This window comes from Mustela nivalis (genome assembly GCF_964662115.1).
Source record: "Mustela nivalis genome assembly, chromosome: 5".
Taxonomy (NCBI): domain Eukaryota; kingdom Metazoa; phylum Chordata; class Mammalia; order Carnivora; family Mustelidae; genus Mustela; species Mustela nivalis.
In genome coordinates this window covers 50,629,377-50,645,571 of record NC_139024.1, presented here as the reverse complement: position 1 = coordinate 50,645,571, position 16,195 = coordinate 50,629,377, and the positions used below count along the sequence as shown (strand labels likewise).

At 39.8% G+C, this 16,195-nt stretch overlaps 1 protein-coding gene across 1 annotated transcript in view; it reads left to right on the top strand.

The window, feature by feature from the left end:
- The window catches only part of MEI4 (meiotic double-stranded break formation protein 4), a 229,459-nt gene that overhangs the window by 35,847 nt on the left and 177,417 nt on the right, over positions 1–16,195 (top strand). The window lies entirely within an intron of this gene.

Here is a 16,195-nt window from a genome sequence, read left to right as displayed (position 1 = left end):
CAGCCCGATGTGTGGCTTCATCTCATGAACCTGAGATCATAAGCTGAGCTGAAACTAAGAATCAGTTGCCCAACTGATCGAATCACCCAGGCAGCTCTTTTTGTTTACTTTTAACTTAATTTTTTAAAAGATTTTATTTATTTACTTGACAGAGAAAGAGATCACAAGTAGGCACAGAGGCAGGCAGAGAGGGGGAAGAAGGGGCTAAGCAGAGAGCCCAATGTGGGACTCCATCCCAGGTCCTGATCATGACCTGAGCCAAAGGCAGAGGCTTAACCCACTGAGTCACCCAGGCACCCCAACTTTTAATATAATTTTTAAAAAATTGAGTATAACTGACACACAATGTTACATTAGTTTCAGGGTACAGTTTAGTGATTGGATAACTCTGTGCGTAATGCTGTATTCACCAAAAGTGTGGCTACCATCTGTCCCATTACATTGCTATTACAGGATCATTGACTGTGCTCTTTATGCTGTGCCTTTTATTCCCAGGGCTTACTCATGCCATTACTGGAGGGCTGTATCTCCCTCTCTCCTTCACCCATTTTGCCCAGTCTCCCAGGACCTTCTCCTCTGACAACCATCAGTTTGTTGTCTGTATTTATGGGTCTGATTCTGCGTTTTGTTTGTTTATTCTTTTTTTTTTAAAGATTCTATTTATGAGTGGAATCCTATGGTATTTATCTTTCTCCATCTGACTTATTTCACTTAGTATAATACCGTCTAGGTTCTTCCTTGTTGCCTCAAACAGCACCATCTCATCCTTTCTTATGGCTGTGTAGTATTCCCTTGTGTGTGTGTCTGTGTGTCTGTGTGGTTATGTGTATGTATAATATTTTCCTTATCCATTCATCTATTGATGGACACTTAGGTTACTTCTATCTTAACTATTGTAAATAATGCTGCAATAGTATAGGGATACTTATATTTTTTCTTGTTAGGGTTTTAGCTTTCTCTGAGTAAATATACAATACTGGAATTATTAAATAATTTGATATTTCTATTTTTAATTTTTTGAGGAGCCTCTATACTGTTTTCCACAGTGGTTATACCAATTCTATTTTATTTCATCTTCAAAATTATTTGAAAATTATTTGGGTTCCTAAAACTAGACTTCTTCTTTGCCCTGAAAGATTTTTTACTTGTAGTCTTCTTTTTCTTTTCTTTTTTTTTTTTTTTAAAGATTTTATTTATTTATTTGACAGAGAGAAATCACAAGTAGATGGAGAGGCAGGCAGAGAGAGAGAGAGGGAAGCAGGCTCTCCGCTGAGCAGAGAGCCCGATGCGGGACTCGATCCCAGGACTCTGAGATCATGACCTGAGCCGAAGGCAGCGACTTAACCCACTGAGCCACCCAGGCGCCCCTACTTGTAGTCTTCATTAAGAGTTTATTGTTACTTCCTAATGAATGAGGCTACATTAGATATTGGGATGAAGTTGGAGAATGAAAATATCTAGATGTGAAGGCAATAATGTTTTAAGCTTACTGGATAGAATTTAAAGTCTCATTCTGTAACCTTATTATTTTACTATATATGTTATATTGAATTTAGATTAAATAATTCATCTAGCAGTCTTGTATCAAGTACCAGCTGTGGACCAGGTATGCAGTGGGTGGTGAGGATCCAAAAAACACATAAGGGGAACTGCTGTCCTTGCCATTAAGTACCTACCATTCTAGCAGAAAAGATAGACCTATAAATAATTAACCCAGTGTGATAAATGCTTTAATAAAGATACTGGCAAAGCACAGAGGAAGAAGCCATTCATTCTGCCTGGTTTTGAAAAGACTTCTTGGGTCAGACACTCAAGGTTCTGTCTACTAGTCATGGTCACAGAGCATGCAGCAGGAGGCAGGGACATGACCAAAAGCAGAGAAGTAAAGTGCCATTTATACTGTCAGCATTACATTTCTGAAGTGCCCAGAACACCATGAGGGAGAAAGGAAGAGAAGTGAATTGGTGAATTGGGACCAGATTCAGAAGGGCCTTGAATGTTAACCTGAGGACTGTTTTAGTTTATTTCCTATCAGGAAGTTGACCATAGAATTTACTGTCTCCCTAGGGCCCTGTGAGAGTGAAAGTGGGGAACCATTAATGATTATACTAGGACAACAGGTAGAAACCAAGACTCACTAGAGCATGCTGGACCCTGTGGTTACTCCATTCATCAGGAACCATACAATTTTTCTGATGCAAAGGTTTGACCCTCACATTGGGATTGGGAAAAAATTCTGGTGATTTTTAAAGAATGTAAAAATCTTTTGCCTAAAACCCCTCCCCAGCTCCCAGTTATGCTTCACATTAGATTCAGACTTGTGATCATGGCCTGTGACACTGTGAGTGTTTTCACTTCTGTTTCCACCTCCCAACTTGTCTCATACAACTTCCCCATTGTAAACTCGGCTCCAGCCAACTCCGGGTTTCCTTCCAGCCTTGGACCTTTGTTGTGTTCTTCTCTTTTAATCTCTTTGTGTCTGGCTTCTTCCCTTCCTAGAAGTCTTATTTTAATTGATACTCCTCAGTGATCACTCTATATACATAGCACTCCCCACTAGTTTTTCTTTAACCAAACATCCCCTGTGGATTATTTGTTTGTTCATGTAATTGCCACCTTCTCTCCTGAGCTAGAGTTCAGGTTCACTGAGGAGTGGGTTTTGATTTGCTCAGCACTCTCTATTCAATGCCCACTCCAAAGCCTGACACGCATCAGGTGCTCAATAAATATTTGTCACGTGGAGGAGGTGCAGAGAGGATATTTCTGGCTGTGGCAGTGATTGGAGCAAGGGCGCCAGTTTTAAACATATTTGCCAAAACCCGTATGAAGAATGATGCATTGAAATCAATCTGTGCTAGTGAAAACTGAATGGAGGTCAGACATATAAACACAATTTTAGAGTAGACACGATATTTGTGAATGATTTCAGAGACTGATTGAGGGACATAGAGGCATTTGGGATAATGAGGTCTTCAATCCCAGCTTATTGAATTTATTGCAATGCTTTGAATATGGATAGTGAACACTGAAATTTATTTATAGGATAAAAAATGGAGTCCAGGTTTGTCTGAGTATAGGCTAATCCCTGAATATACAGAGATTAAGTAGAAGGAATATACAGGGATTAAGTAGAAGAAAGATGGAGGGATGTGCCTTAAAGTCAAAGGGGAGGGGCAGGCTGGAAATAGAGGCATAGACTTAGGCTCCACTGACATTGAAATCATAGTTGACGTTCTAGCCATAGATGAGACTCACAGGGAGAATGGAGCGGAGGATGAGGAGTGCTGGGGATCCCAACATCGCAGAGGTGGGCAGAAGGAAAGGAGCCATGGAAAGACTATGACTGTCATGTTAGGAGTGTCAGGTAGAGTGCACACATGCCTGCTGTGGATAATAGGGTACTCACTAACTTTAGTTTTGGGGATTATCAGGAAAACTCGCTAATCTAATACCTAGATGTTACTCAAATCTCATTATTATGTGAGTGAAAATGGTGTTATACAATTTATAGCCACGGTTTAGTCTCTCTAGAGTCTTTCTAGGTAATGGGCTCTTTCTATTCTATGAATGCTAATGCCATCAATATTCTTAATTATTTTATGTGCAGCTATATGATTAATATAATGCCACGCACATAACAATTTCCGGTAATCTTAAACAGACTCTTACAAATATCTGTGATATCTGAACTGTTGTTTACAGTCAAGTGTCTGTTTATTCCACTTCTCTAGTGGTGTGGGTGACTGGTTCAGAACATGAATGTGCCTGACAGTGAGATCCTAGGTGAGAACTTGTTCTCACACCAAAAACTTGCACTTACAATGCCTGTGAGGGAAAATTTCAATAACCCTACAATTAAAATCCATTTTACTCACAGCAGGAACTATAGGTAAAGTATTTCTACGCAGATGTTTGTAAGTAACTTGTTTTTCCATCTGTTAGATTAACATGAAAAATGAGGAATAAGCAGAAAGATTCAGATAAACAGAGTCACTCTTTTTATTTTATTTTTTTTTGAAGATCTTATTTATTTATTTGACACAGACAGAGATCACAAGTAGCAGAGAGGCTACTGAGCAGAGAGCTCAATGCAGAGCTCCATCCCAGAACCCTGAGACCATGACCGAAGCTAAAGGCAGAAGCTTAACCCACTGAGCCACCCAGGCGCCCCAGTAGAGTTTCTCTCTTAAAGGAGAAAGAACAGAGTCCAACAAAAGGGGGATATTAGATTGATAGGGAAATAAAGAAGGAACACAGCCATTATTTAAATATGTCTAATTTAAAAGACTGACACAGCTTACTCTGAGAGAACTCCATACTTGAGAATCAAAACTATATTATAGATATGTTTATATAATTAAATGTTTTTGTCTGGAATTTTCAAGGTTGCTTTACATATGCAACTGTTCTCAAGTGGATACAAACAGCAGGCCCTCAGTAAATGTTGAAAGGAATGCTTCTTGACAGATTGAGAGGCTGGGGAACTTAATTTACAGCATCAACTGTCCATTGAGCAACGGAGCAACCCAGAATTCAATAAAGCAGAGCTGAAATGGCAAAGTAAACAAATAAAAAAGCATGATGGAGTTTAAAGATTTTATTTCTTTATTTGACAGAGAGAGATCACAAGTAGGCAGAGAGTCAGGCAGAGAGAGAGAGTGGGAAGCAGGCTCCCTGCTGAGTAGAGAGCCCAATGTGGGGCTTGATCCCAGGACCCTGGGATCATGACCTGAGCCGAAAGCAGAGACTTTAACCCACTGGGCCACCCAGGCACCCCGCATGATGGAGTTTATACAGCATTTCAGTAACTCAGCTATTTCTTTATTCTGATTTATTTTCTACATCTTCTTAGAGAGAGAGAGATACTTCTTTATTATATTTATTAAAAGAATAGACTATATACAGAAGGGATAAATAGAACTTGCTCTTAGAATTATGCCACATTATAATTTTACTTAAATGCTCCTTAGTAGTGGGAGGAAGGAAAGTGGGGAAGGATCAGAGAAGCCAGTGACCCATTTCTCCAAATCAGTCTGGGTAATGGCTCGTAGGCATGGTTAGGTGTCTACTCAATATCTAGCTTCCTTTCTAAAGCACTTTCTACTTCCTCTCTAAAGCACTCTAATTTTGTTTTGGCAGAGATGGGCTTATTCCCAGTGGGCTAATCCATGAAAGGCTTAGATTTGTTTTGCCCATATTGTTCTAAAGTTGGGCAGGGGCCAATGAAAGGTAAAAAAACAATCTTCAGAGCTTTTGATAAAGATTTGCCTCTCTGTATAAAGAGATTGAAGCTCATGAAAGAGAGCAATTAAATTTCTTTTTCTTTTTCTTTTTCTTTTTTTTTAAACCTCAGCCACTTGTTTCCAGCATGCAGCACTGCCGATTGAAGATACAATGCCTGGATCTGTGGTAGCCAATTTGCAACTGTGAAGCAATATTGAAAAATTAATGCCAGCACGGGAAGGACCGTGAAATAGTTGGAGGAAAAGAACCTAGGCCCCTCTTGACATTGCTGAGCAATCACAGCTTTATTAGGAATGTTTAAAAAAACAAGGAATGTTTAAAAATGTTTAAAAAGACAAGCAAGGATTTAAGCTGTCGTTGTCCATCTGTCCACAAATAACTGACCTATAGTCACAGCTTTGGAGCTCAGCATTTGTATGCTGGGGCCTTCACTGTTGTTGTATAGGATGTATCTGAGCACATCCTAATTTATAGAGTGGGGAAGGAAAGAAAGGAAAAGTAAGGAAAGGAAAGAAAAGAAAAGAAAAAGTAGTACTGTTCTAAATTATTCAAATAATTGAAAAATTCTAAATAATATTAAACATTGTTTATATAAACATTATAAAACATTTCTTGTTCTAAACTTTTTAGGAATAGGAAAGAAATTATTCAGGAAAGGAAAGAAAAAAGAAAAGAAAGAAAGAAAGAGTAGTGCTGTTCTAAATTATTCAAATAACTTAGAAATTATTCTAAACATTATTAAGCATATATAAAAACAAATCACAAATTCTTTGTTATTTTCATTTATAAAAACAAATAACAAATTTAGAACAAATTCTTGTTCTAAATTATCCAAATGACATTATTTGAATTACATTCAAATTAACATTTTTTGTTCTAAATTATTCAAATAATTTAGAGCAACACTACTTTTTCTTTCCTTATATCAGGAGTTGTCTTGATCTATAGGGGAGAAATGAATGAGAAAAACTATGTTTAGTCTAGAACAGCTTCCTGTTAAGGATGGCCTCATGATGTTGGCAAGAAGTTCATCTCTGTCTGTGTAGGTTGGTGAGTGAGACTCAGAGCCTAGAGACTGGCCTGGAAGGTGTCGGTGGCTGTTCTTAAATGTTGACTAGGGATTAAAGGGGACATGGTGACAGGAGCAGGGCTTTGTTAGTGCGAATAATGGCACAGAATTTCAGTGAGCAGATTTAGGATTAAAACGAGTGTGTGTGTGAATGTGTGTGTGGGTATGAGTGGGAGAGCGCATGAGAAAGTGGGGTGGGCAAGGGGAATCTGGAGAATTGCAATTATACAGCAATTTGGCATTCCCAAGAGGGAAGTAGTTAGATGAAGTGTTGGGTGCCTGCTTTTCCCCCTACAGTTTTACGTATTCGGTGTCTTCATAAATGAAAGTGAGGCTATTGGATGGGCAGCTGACTAGAGTGAAAAGAAAGTGAGAGAAAATCACACCAAAACAGTTCACTGATTTCCATGTTTATTTAGTAAATGTCCGTTGAATACAGAGCTAATGTGTAGAGTGCTTGGGGGTGGGTGGCGGTGATGTGCCCAGCAGCACATGCATTTTCAGAATTGGATTTAACTCTTCTGTGTTTTAGGTCCTGGGAAACAGCTGACTCACCTGATGTCTTTAGGAGCTTCCCTCCACACCAGCTGTCAAGGTTTCAGTTTACCCACCTCCTTGCCTGTTGTCTTCTTTACTGTTTTATACTCAGGATCAAATCCTCAGCACTCCCGTGCCTGCCTCAGTTTGGATTCAGGAAAAGGCTCATAGCTACATCAGTATTGATGGAGGTCAGAAAGGGGCTGGATAGCCTGGTTGCCCTTTGCACCTATCCAGACCCAGCGTGGAGCCTGTCTTTGTGTCGTGACTGCTGCTTTTCCGGCCCAGGCCCACTCAGCCTCTGTCCCATCCTGCCCTGTCCCAAAGCACCGACTGAGGAGACATCACAAATAACTGACCTACAGTCCCGGCTTTGTATGTTGGGGCCTTCACTGTTCCACAGGAGCTGAAAGGGCATGGAAAATGAATATATAAGCATTTCCCTTCTTAGTGTTGATATAAGCTTTTATAATGTAGATTTCCTTAAAATTGCAGTTGATTTAAAACATACATGCCTAATGTACATAAACATCAGTAGATGTGCCGTTAATTTAATATGGGTTCTAATGAAAGGCTCCAAAATAATTTAAAGTACATTGATAATTACACATTAGAGATGCTTTACTCATTATATAAAAATTGAATTAATCTCGTGATAATAGAGACATGCAAAGAATTTAAAGTTAAGGCTACAAATGGTCCAAATCTTAAATGGATTTGCTAGTGACAAGGCACCTGTTTAGAAATATAAATATGTCAGCTGTAAGAAGAGCTGGTTCTGGGGCACCTGGGTGGCTCAGTGGATTAAAGCCTCTGCCTTCGGCTCAGGTTATGATCCCGGGGTCCGGGGATCGAGCCCCGCATCGGGCTCTCTGCTCTGCCTCTCTGCCTCCCTGTGATTTCTGTCTGTCAAAATAAATAAAATCTCAAAAAAAAAAAAAAAAAAAAAAAAAAAGAGCTGGTTCTGGTAGGAACGGTGGGTGAGACGGAGGAGGAAGGGCCGAACACGTGCCGGTGCCTTCCTGGGCCAGGAAGAGGCCAGGCACTTCAGAGGCTGGGCTCAGGTGAGGGCAGCTGAAGAGTCCCGCAGTGTGTGATGTTCCAGATGGACATCGTCAACCCTGCCACTCCTCTTCGCAGTGCAGGGCTCTGAGTCTCACTGTGTGATGCAACTTTTTTACCTGAGCTGGGTTCCCCAGAGGTATCTTGAATGTCCAGGCAGTCCCCTAATTAGGGTGCCTCTACTTTCTGTGCATCTCTGCATTCTTTCCACTTCCTCCCTTCCAGCGTCACTTCCTTGGCCCTCTTGGCCTGATTTATTTCAATTAGACTCCATGTTTACGGTTGCAGCCTTGCCACTCTCAAATCTAGGCTACAGCTCAGACTCAAGTCTTCTCATTTACTGCAGGATAAACACAACCCTTAAAATAAGCTACCGGCTTCTCCTCCGTTTGGCACGTACTTCCTTCTCTAGCCCATCCTGTCATCACTCTGTCCTCCACATTCTGCACTGCAACACATGAAATGTCTTTCACTTACTCGAATTCAACTTGTTATCTCTCAGCTCAAAGCTTTTAAACCTGATGTTTTTCTCTGTAGGATATATTCTCCCAATCTTTTTTTGTCTGGTTGCACACTTCTTTTTTTTTTCTGATACAGTTTTAATACCCTTTCTGCCTTTGCTGACTGCCTCCTTAGACTAGATTAGATTATCCTGCTGGGGAACCATACTATTCTGTACTTTTCACAGCATTTGTGAGCCAAGTTATAATTGTTTAAGCAGGCTGTCTTCCCTGTAGGACCTAAACTCCATGCTTGAAGGAGTGTGCTTTTTCTCATCACTGCTCTATTTCTGGGATTAGCACAGTGCCTGGCATGCGGGGGCGGGGGGTTCGGGATATTTGTTGAATGAGTAAGTTTAGACATGGTTTATGTGAATGTGAATACCTGGAACAAGGTGGCTGGGCTGATCTGTCATTTCTGGGGATCTACAAAACCTCTCCAGTGCTGGGAGGAGGGTCAGGAGGCAAGACCAAAGCATCTTAGGGAAGGAGACACTCTCTAAAGTAGGAGGAGTATGAGGGTGCCTACCTTTGAGCGAGCCATCTATTCATATAGTAGTTTGATCAGACTAGATTAAGTGAATAAGGATTTTGGATTCTCACCTATGGAAAAGAGCTAAAATTATTCAAAGTACCTTTCTTTGAACTCCAGGCTCTTTTCTCAATGTAATTTTTCTTTTTAATAGTTTAACCTGTAGTGAAGTTTAATCTGGTACTTATACTTAAGATTATATTTATTTTTTGCAGGTTTTGACTGCATTTTTAAATGCCCTGCTGTTTGTCTGTATTTGATTTTTTAAGATTCTTTTAGAAATCTGAAGGTACCATTGATGATTTTGAATTTGGTATTTGGGTCCTAGACATCTTGAAAAAAATTTTTTTTTTTTTTTTAAGAATAAATTCAATGTGGAGTGAGTAAAATCCAGTTAGATAGCTGTGGACTGTAGTTTAGACAGGGAAAATTAATGGAGTAATATCTATTCCATTAACAAAGTAAGAGGGAAATCAGGCAAATAGGGTCAATGGAAGTAGCCTGGAGATCCTGCAGTTTGGGTAATCTCCCAGGTCATGCTGACAGGACTGGTCTGAGGACCACAGTTTAAGTAGCAAAGGACTGTGGACTATTTTGGGGGTGGAGTTTGTGAAGGGAAGGAGAAGAGATAGGTTGGTAGTTGGAGAGGGGGCAAGGTGGAAAGTTTTTTTTGTTGTTAAGATAGACAAGATGACAGCACACTGATTCTTGAGTAGGAAGAAAATAGCAGAAAGAGGAAAGTGAAAGCTTTGAACAGAAGAGGAAAATAAATAGGGGCGCCTGGGTGGCTCAGAGGGTTAAGGCCTCTGCCTTCAGCTCAGGTCATGATCTCAGGGTCCTGAGATCGAGCCCTGCATCGGGCTCTCTGCTCAGCAGGGAGCCTGCTTCCCTTCTTCTCTCTCTGCCTGCCTCTCTGCCTACTTGTGATCTCTGTCTGTCAAATAAATAAATAAAATCTTTAAAAAAAAAAAAAAAAAGAAGAGGAAAATAAATAAATCACAGAGGCTTGGGGCCTGAAACCCAAAAGAAATACAGAGCAGGAGTGGTTAGCCTGGCCCTGGACCTCAAGCAGGGGCTGACATTTCTTCTTCTGAGACTCTTTTGAAGGTAGGAGTAGGTGCCCCTTTATTTGTGTTTTTTGCTGAGTTCATTCCTGACAGCTGTCCTTTAAAGTTCGTTTTTGTTCCCTTTTCCACTTCCAGTGTCCCTTCTTAAACCTGTCCTATTGTTTTGTTATTGTTGTTGTTTCAAACTGCTTTTGGATTTTCATTCTTGCATTTCTTTGCCTGCTACTGTAACTCTTGTCTAAGTCATCCCCACCTCCTGCCTTGGTTGTAGAAAAAGAAATAAGGAAAGCAGAGTTAACTAACTTGCCAGAAGTTAACTGGGTAATACACGGAGAAGTTCTTGTAAAATCCTAGAACAGTGCCTATCTAGTACTTTAAGGAGATTTCTTAAACCAGTGGTTCTCAAAGTGTGGTTCCCAGACCAGCTGCGTCAGCATCAGTGGGACCTTGTTAAAAATCCAGATTCTCTGAGCCCAGTTCCTTACATAATCAGAAACTTGGGGTTAAAGCCCAGCAGCTTGTGGCTTAACAAACCGTTTAGGTGATTTCGATGAAAACTGAAGTTTGAGAACCACTGGTTTAAACAAATAAAAGTGAAACATATATTCAGGGAACATAGTAAGACTTCTCCAGAAAAGGGGTCGGTAGAGACCTGTTCATCCCCTGCCCCAGCCATCTGAGTGACAAATCAAGAGGGGTTTGTGGGCCAGCCTCTGAAAGATTTCATAATCCCAATCGATAATATGTAACCTTGTCACCAAAGAATTGAGAAAGTGTTCATTTAGAGCCTGAGAGAGCTGAGGCAGATAGTAGAAATGAGCAAAAATGAACAAACACTAGTAACATTAACATCACCCTAACAACTATGTTTCATACTGTTCAATGAAGTGTATATATAAATGTAATAGGAATCCGAGGAGTGGGTACTGTAGATTTTTGTTCTAGAACTTCTCTCCTCCCTCTTTCCCCTCCTTCCCTTCTCTCCCTCCCTCCATCCTTACTTCCCACATCCCTTCCTAAGAAGCACTGATACGTTCTGTCATTGAGGAGTCTGAATACATGTTTTCTAGCTTAGAAAATGTGCAGTTGTGGAAGACAGCTCCTCCCCTTTTTTCAGGGGGAACATCCTTTTAAATATCTATTTTAAGTAATTTTAAAGGGGTAAAGTTGTAGGGGTAAAGTTGGGGATTAGAAATGCAAGATACTGTATCCTAAAAATCAGTAGAAAACCTTCAGTTGTGATTAAACTAGACTATTTTAACAATCCTTAAAAAGTACGTAATGTAACATAGCTAAAAAGAAATACATTGCTGGAAATGAATGCTAGCATGTTGCAGGCGATAAGACAAAATACATTTATTCATAAATAAAGTTTTGTATCATGCTCCTGGAACACACATACTTGCATTATGTTCTGGGCCCTACTGAGAACTAAATAGCTGTAACTTCAGTACAGTTTGAATTTGAATGAATTCCTAAATTGAATGTGAAGACAAAGCAAATGTCTCTGTGAAAGCAGCAGAAAACCAGCAGCAAGGTGCAGTGCTGGGGAGTGAGTATCTGTAGGGGAGGGGCCCTGCTTGGGGATCCCCTTGCCTCCTGCATGATTTGTGTAGTAGCACTCCTTTCAAGGAGGGGCAGCATTTCTCCTCTTATACTGCAGGGGAATGGTGGTCTTTTCACGCAAAGTCTCCAGTTTTGGAAACATCATTTACGTGAATTTTACAATTTAAGTTGCTTGTAAGGACCTCTTAGAGTGAATGTGAAGAAATGCATCAGAGAGTGCTCAGCTGTAGGGTATGTGTGTGGGGAGGAGGCCACAGGTTGTGAGTTGTTCTCAGCTTTCCGTGAATCCGTTGTTTCACCTCACCCATTATTCTGTAATAAGCGTGTGATAATTTTTCTTGTTGTCCATCTCTCCCGTTTCTCTTGGAGTCAGAGAGAAATATTGCCTGTGTGCCTTTAATACATTCAGACCATGTCTGCCAAGTTTTATGCTTTGAAATAAACAAGGGAAAGATTTTGTCCAGAGAAAGCGGGTTCTTAATGCTTGCACAAGCCTAGCTATAAAAATTCCTCATTACTCTTTTAATTAATAAGTCACATGAAGAACAAAGTCTACATTACTTTTGTGCCCTCCCTTGGTGCTTGATTCAGCAAGATCTCTCACACAGTAGTTTTTCAAAGATGTTTCTGGGCTTGATATTTGAATTATCACTTCTGATGGGGCTTATAAATATTTGTAGCAGAAATAATTTTCATGAGGTAAAGCAGACTTTTCTATGTAAAATCCAATGTAAGACATACAAAATGTCATCATTTATATCCGTTTGACAAATAACTACGTGGTGAAGAAGTAATTGATAAAAAATTTAAACAATGCTTCTGGTCTTTCTATGTACTTTTTAATTGTATTTGAATTATTCTAATTCATCGATAGAGCAGAATATGTAGAATTTATCCTCCCTCCCATTATTTCAAAAGTAATATTTTTGAAAAAAAAATGACCTTATTCTTCAACCCAGGTCATACAAAATAGATGGTAATTCTCATATTTTAATACCTGGTTTTGCTAATCAAAATGGTGCCTTTAATGACTCCGAAGTTATTTCCACCCGTGTATTTTATGAAGTGTTTATCCTCATCTGATTACTTTTTATCCTGTGAACCGCAAGGCATCTCATCATATCTGTAATTTCCAAGCAGGAGTCAGTCCAAAGTAGGCCAAGTCCATGCTGGTGGGCTGCTTTGTGTGGCTCTGCAGCTCTCTGATGTCTGGTGGGGCAAGCAGTACAGCGGGAGCTGGGCTTGGAGAACTGTATGCCTCAGTGAGCTGTACTTTTCCAGTTCTCTGAAATTTTTCTTTAAAGAAGTGCCTTGTCTGTGCACAGGCATTTGTGATGGTGAGCAGAGTGATAACAAACTTACCTGCTCACTTACCATTTTAATAGCAAATGCCGTATGAATCTAGGCCTTTGGTACCTATAGGTCGGTGTGAAATAGAAGAGTACACAATCAGATTTGCAACTTTAAATTTAAAATTTTATTATTTATTAATTTTAGGGTTTTTTTTTTTTTAAGATTTTATTTATTTGACAGACAGAGATCACAAGTAGGCAGAGATGCAGGCAGAGAGAGAGGGAAGCAGGCTCCCTGCTGAGCAGAGAGCCCAATGCGGGGCTCGATCCCAGGACCCTGGGACCATGACCTGAGCTGAAAGCAGAGGCTTTAACTCACTGAGACACCCAGGTGCCCCGAAAATTTTATTTTTGTTTTTAAAGTGTCTTTCTGAAAGGCTTTTCCTCCTTTTTGTTGGTAGCTCTAAGGCTAGAGTTCCAGGCTGTGGCCCTGACCCCTGCCCGTGCATTAGAATCACCTGGGGAGGGGGAGCTCTTAAAAAATCCTGATGCTCAGGTTGCCCCCCAGTCTATTTATATCAGAATCTCTGGGGGTTGGACTGAAGCATCTGTATTCTTTGACAATCTCTAGGTTATTCTAAAGTATGGCCAAGATTGAAAACCACTGGTTTAAGGCAAGCATTCATACTCTGTATTTAACTCAAATTCTCTTAATATCAGTTTCTTTTGTTGATCCCCCCTAGTTCTAATTTCCTTATTTTACTAGGGTTTTCTCTGTAGTGTGCTGCAGTTCTTTATTAGAAAAAGTAGAAGACATTGGTGTTGGCTCTTAGCGGGGAACATCTGACTAATGTCCTTTAATGTGATTTGAGAACATGGAGGCAACTGGGGAGAGGGGATGGCAGGTCTGCAGGCAGCTGGGAGAAAGACCATTCAGTTGTCTTTGTACACGTTTGCGTGTGTGAGTGGCATGGATAGGTTTGGAGTTGGGTGCTTGGTGGGGGATCTTAAGCTCTTCTGTGTGAATAGTGAGGAGCTATAAAACGAAGACTGGCATTTATCCCAATCTACTTTTTTTTCTTCTGTAAGGTTAAATAGTAATGGATAGCTTCTTTTATCCTGTGAAAGCAATATCATAAGGCATATGCATTTAAAAATTAGGGGATAGTTGTATTTCTGTGCTTCCTTCAATATTATTGATTATGTATAGTAGGTAGCTTATTGAGCAGTTATACACTTTAAAACGAATCTCTTTATGTGATTGCCATCATTTCTGTAGTGTTCAGGTCCTTGAGTTAGTAGTAATACTGAGCAGCCAATGATGAGTCAAAAAGCCTCTAGAGAAAAGGACAAGTATCATTCCTTCTGTCAAATCATGTGTAATAGGTGACTTTCCATATAAGTTGGCTATGAAATCTTATTGGCAATACTTTGAGATATTCCTGAGAAACCTATATCTGTCAATGCGGGTTTTTTCTACTGTATGATTTGTAAGTAAATATTTAGTTAAGAGGGCACATAGTTATACACACACGTACATACACACACACACACCCCTTAGTTTATTATACCATAAACCTTGTGGCAATGCGGTCGGAATTTATGATTCTGATTTTAATACTGTTAACAACTTTATCAAGAATTCTCAGCTATTAAAATTACTTAAATAATTAAGAAAATATTTTCTAGATAGTTCTGTAGTAAATACTTTATCCAACTACTTAAAATATTCTACATTTATTGGAAAGTAGCAGACACTCAAGTTTTTATGGCATGAATATCATGGAATTACTGGTTTACCAGAAGCATCTTGGAAGTAAATAGAAATGATGTGATGGTAACATCCATTCTGATATGCCTTTATTTTTATTTATTTTTTATTAACATAAAAAAATAGGGGTACAGGTCTCTGATTTATCAGTTTTACACAATTTACAGCACTCACCATAGCACATACCCTTCCTAATGTCCATCACCCAACCACCCCATCCCTCCCATGCCCTTTCCTCCAGCAACTCTAAGTTTGTTTTGTGAGATTAAGAGTCTCTTATGGGGTGCCTGGGTGGTTCAGTGGGTTAGGCTGCTGCCTTTGGCTCAGATTGTGATCCTAGGGTCCTGGGACTGAGTCCCGCGTGGGGCTCCTTGCTCAGTGATGAGCCTGCTTCTCTCTCTGCCTCTGCCTGCAGCTCTGCCTGTTTGTGTTCTCTCTCTGATAAATAAAAAATAAAATCTTTAGGGAAAAAAAAAAAGAGTCTCTTATGGTTCGTCTCCCTCCCTCTCTGGTTTCATCTTGTTTAATTTTTCTCTCCCTTTCCTGTCTTGTTTCTCAAATTCCTCATAAGGAGGAATCATATCATATGACATCATATGATAATTGTCTTTTTCTGATTGACATTTCGCTTAGCATAATACCCTCTAGTTCCATCCACGTTGTTGCAAATGTCAAGATTTCATTTTTAATGGCTGCATAATATTCCTTCGTATATACACACCACATCTTCTTTATCCATTCATCTGTTGATGGACATCTAGGCCCTTTCCATAGTTTGACTAATGTGGACATTGCTGCTATAAACATTCAGGTGCACGTACCCCTTCAGATCACTACATTTGTATCTTTGGGGAAAATACCCAGTAATGCAATTGCTGGGTCATTGGGTAGTTCTATTTTTAACTTTTTGAGGAACGTCCTTACTGTTTTGCAGAGTGGCTACTCCAGCTTGCATTTCTGCCAACAGAAATGCCCCTTTCTCTGCATCCTCACCAACACCTGTCATTTACTGACTTGTTAATTTTAGCCATTCTGACTGGTGTGAGATGGTATCTCACTGTCGTTTTGATTTGTATTTCCCTGATGCTGAGTGATGTTGAACACTTTTCATGCTGACACACCTTTATATGAGGGAAGGGCAATGCCCAGAAACCCCTGCTTAATATAAAACAATTCAATGCACCAATGACTGATCCTCATCAAGGTCAAACACATAGGAGGTGCTCAATGATTAATTTAAGAATGTGCATTCATACATGAGGGAAGAAAGATCCAACAAAGGGAGAGTAGGTGTTATTGATGATGGGAAAGGTTGCTAAAGACAGATTCAGGAGGTAGATTGCTCATTGGGAGGAGCAAAAGGTTGGAGTTAGATGAATCTTGGTTGAATCTCAACTCTACCAACATTGGCTAAGTTCTTTAAGGCAGAGGTAAATGAAGATGATGATGATAAGAACAATGACAAGCAATCGAGGTTAATGGGGAATGTTTGGCACTGAGCTTCCTGACACATGGACAAAAAATAAATACCAGTTTTCTTCCTTCTTGGACTTGA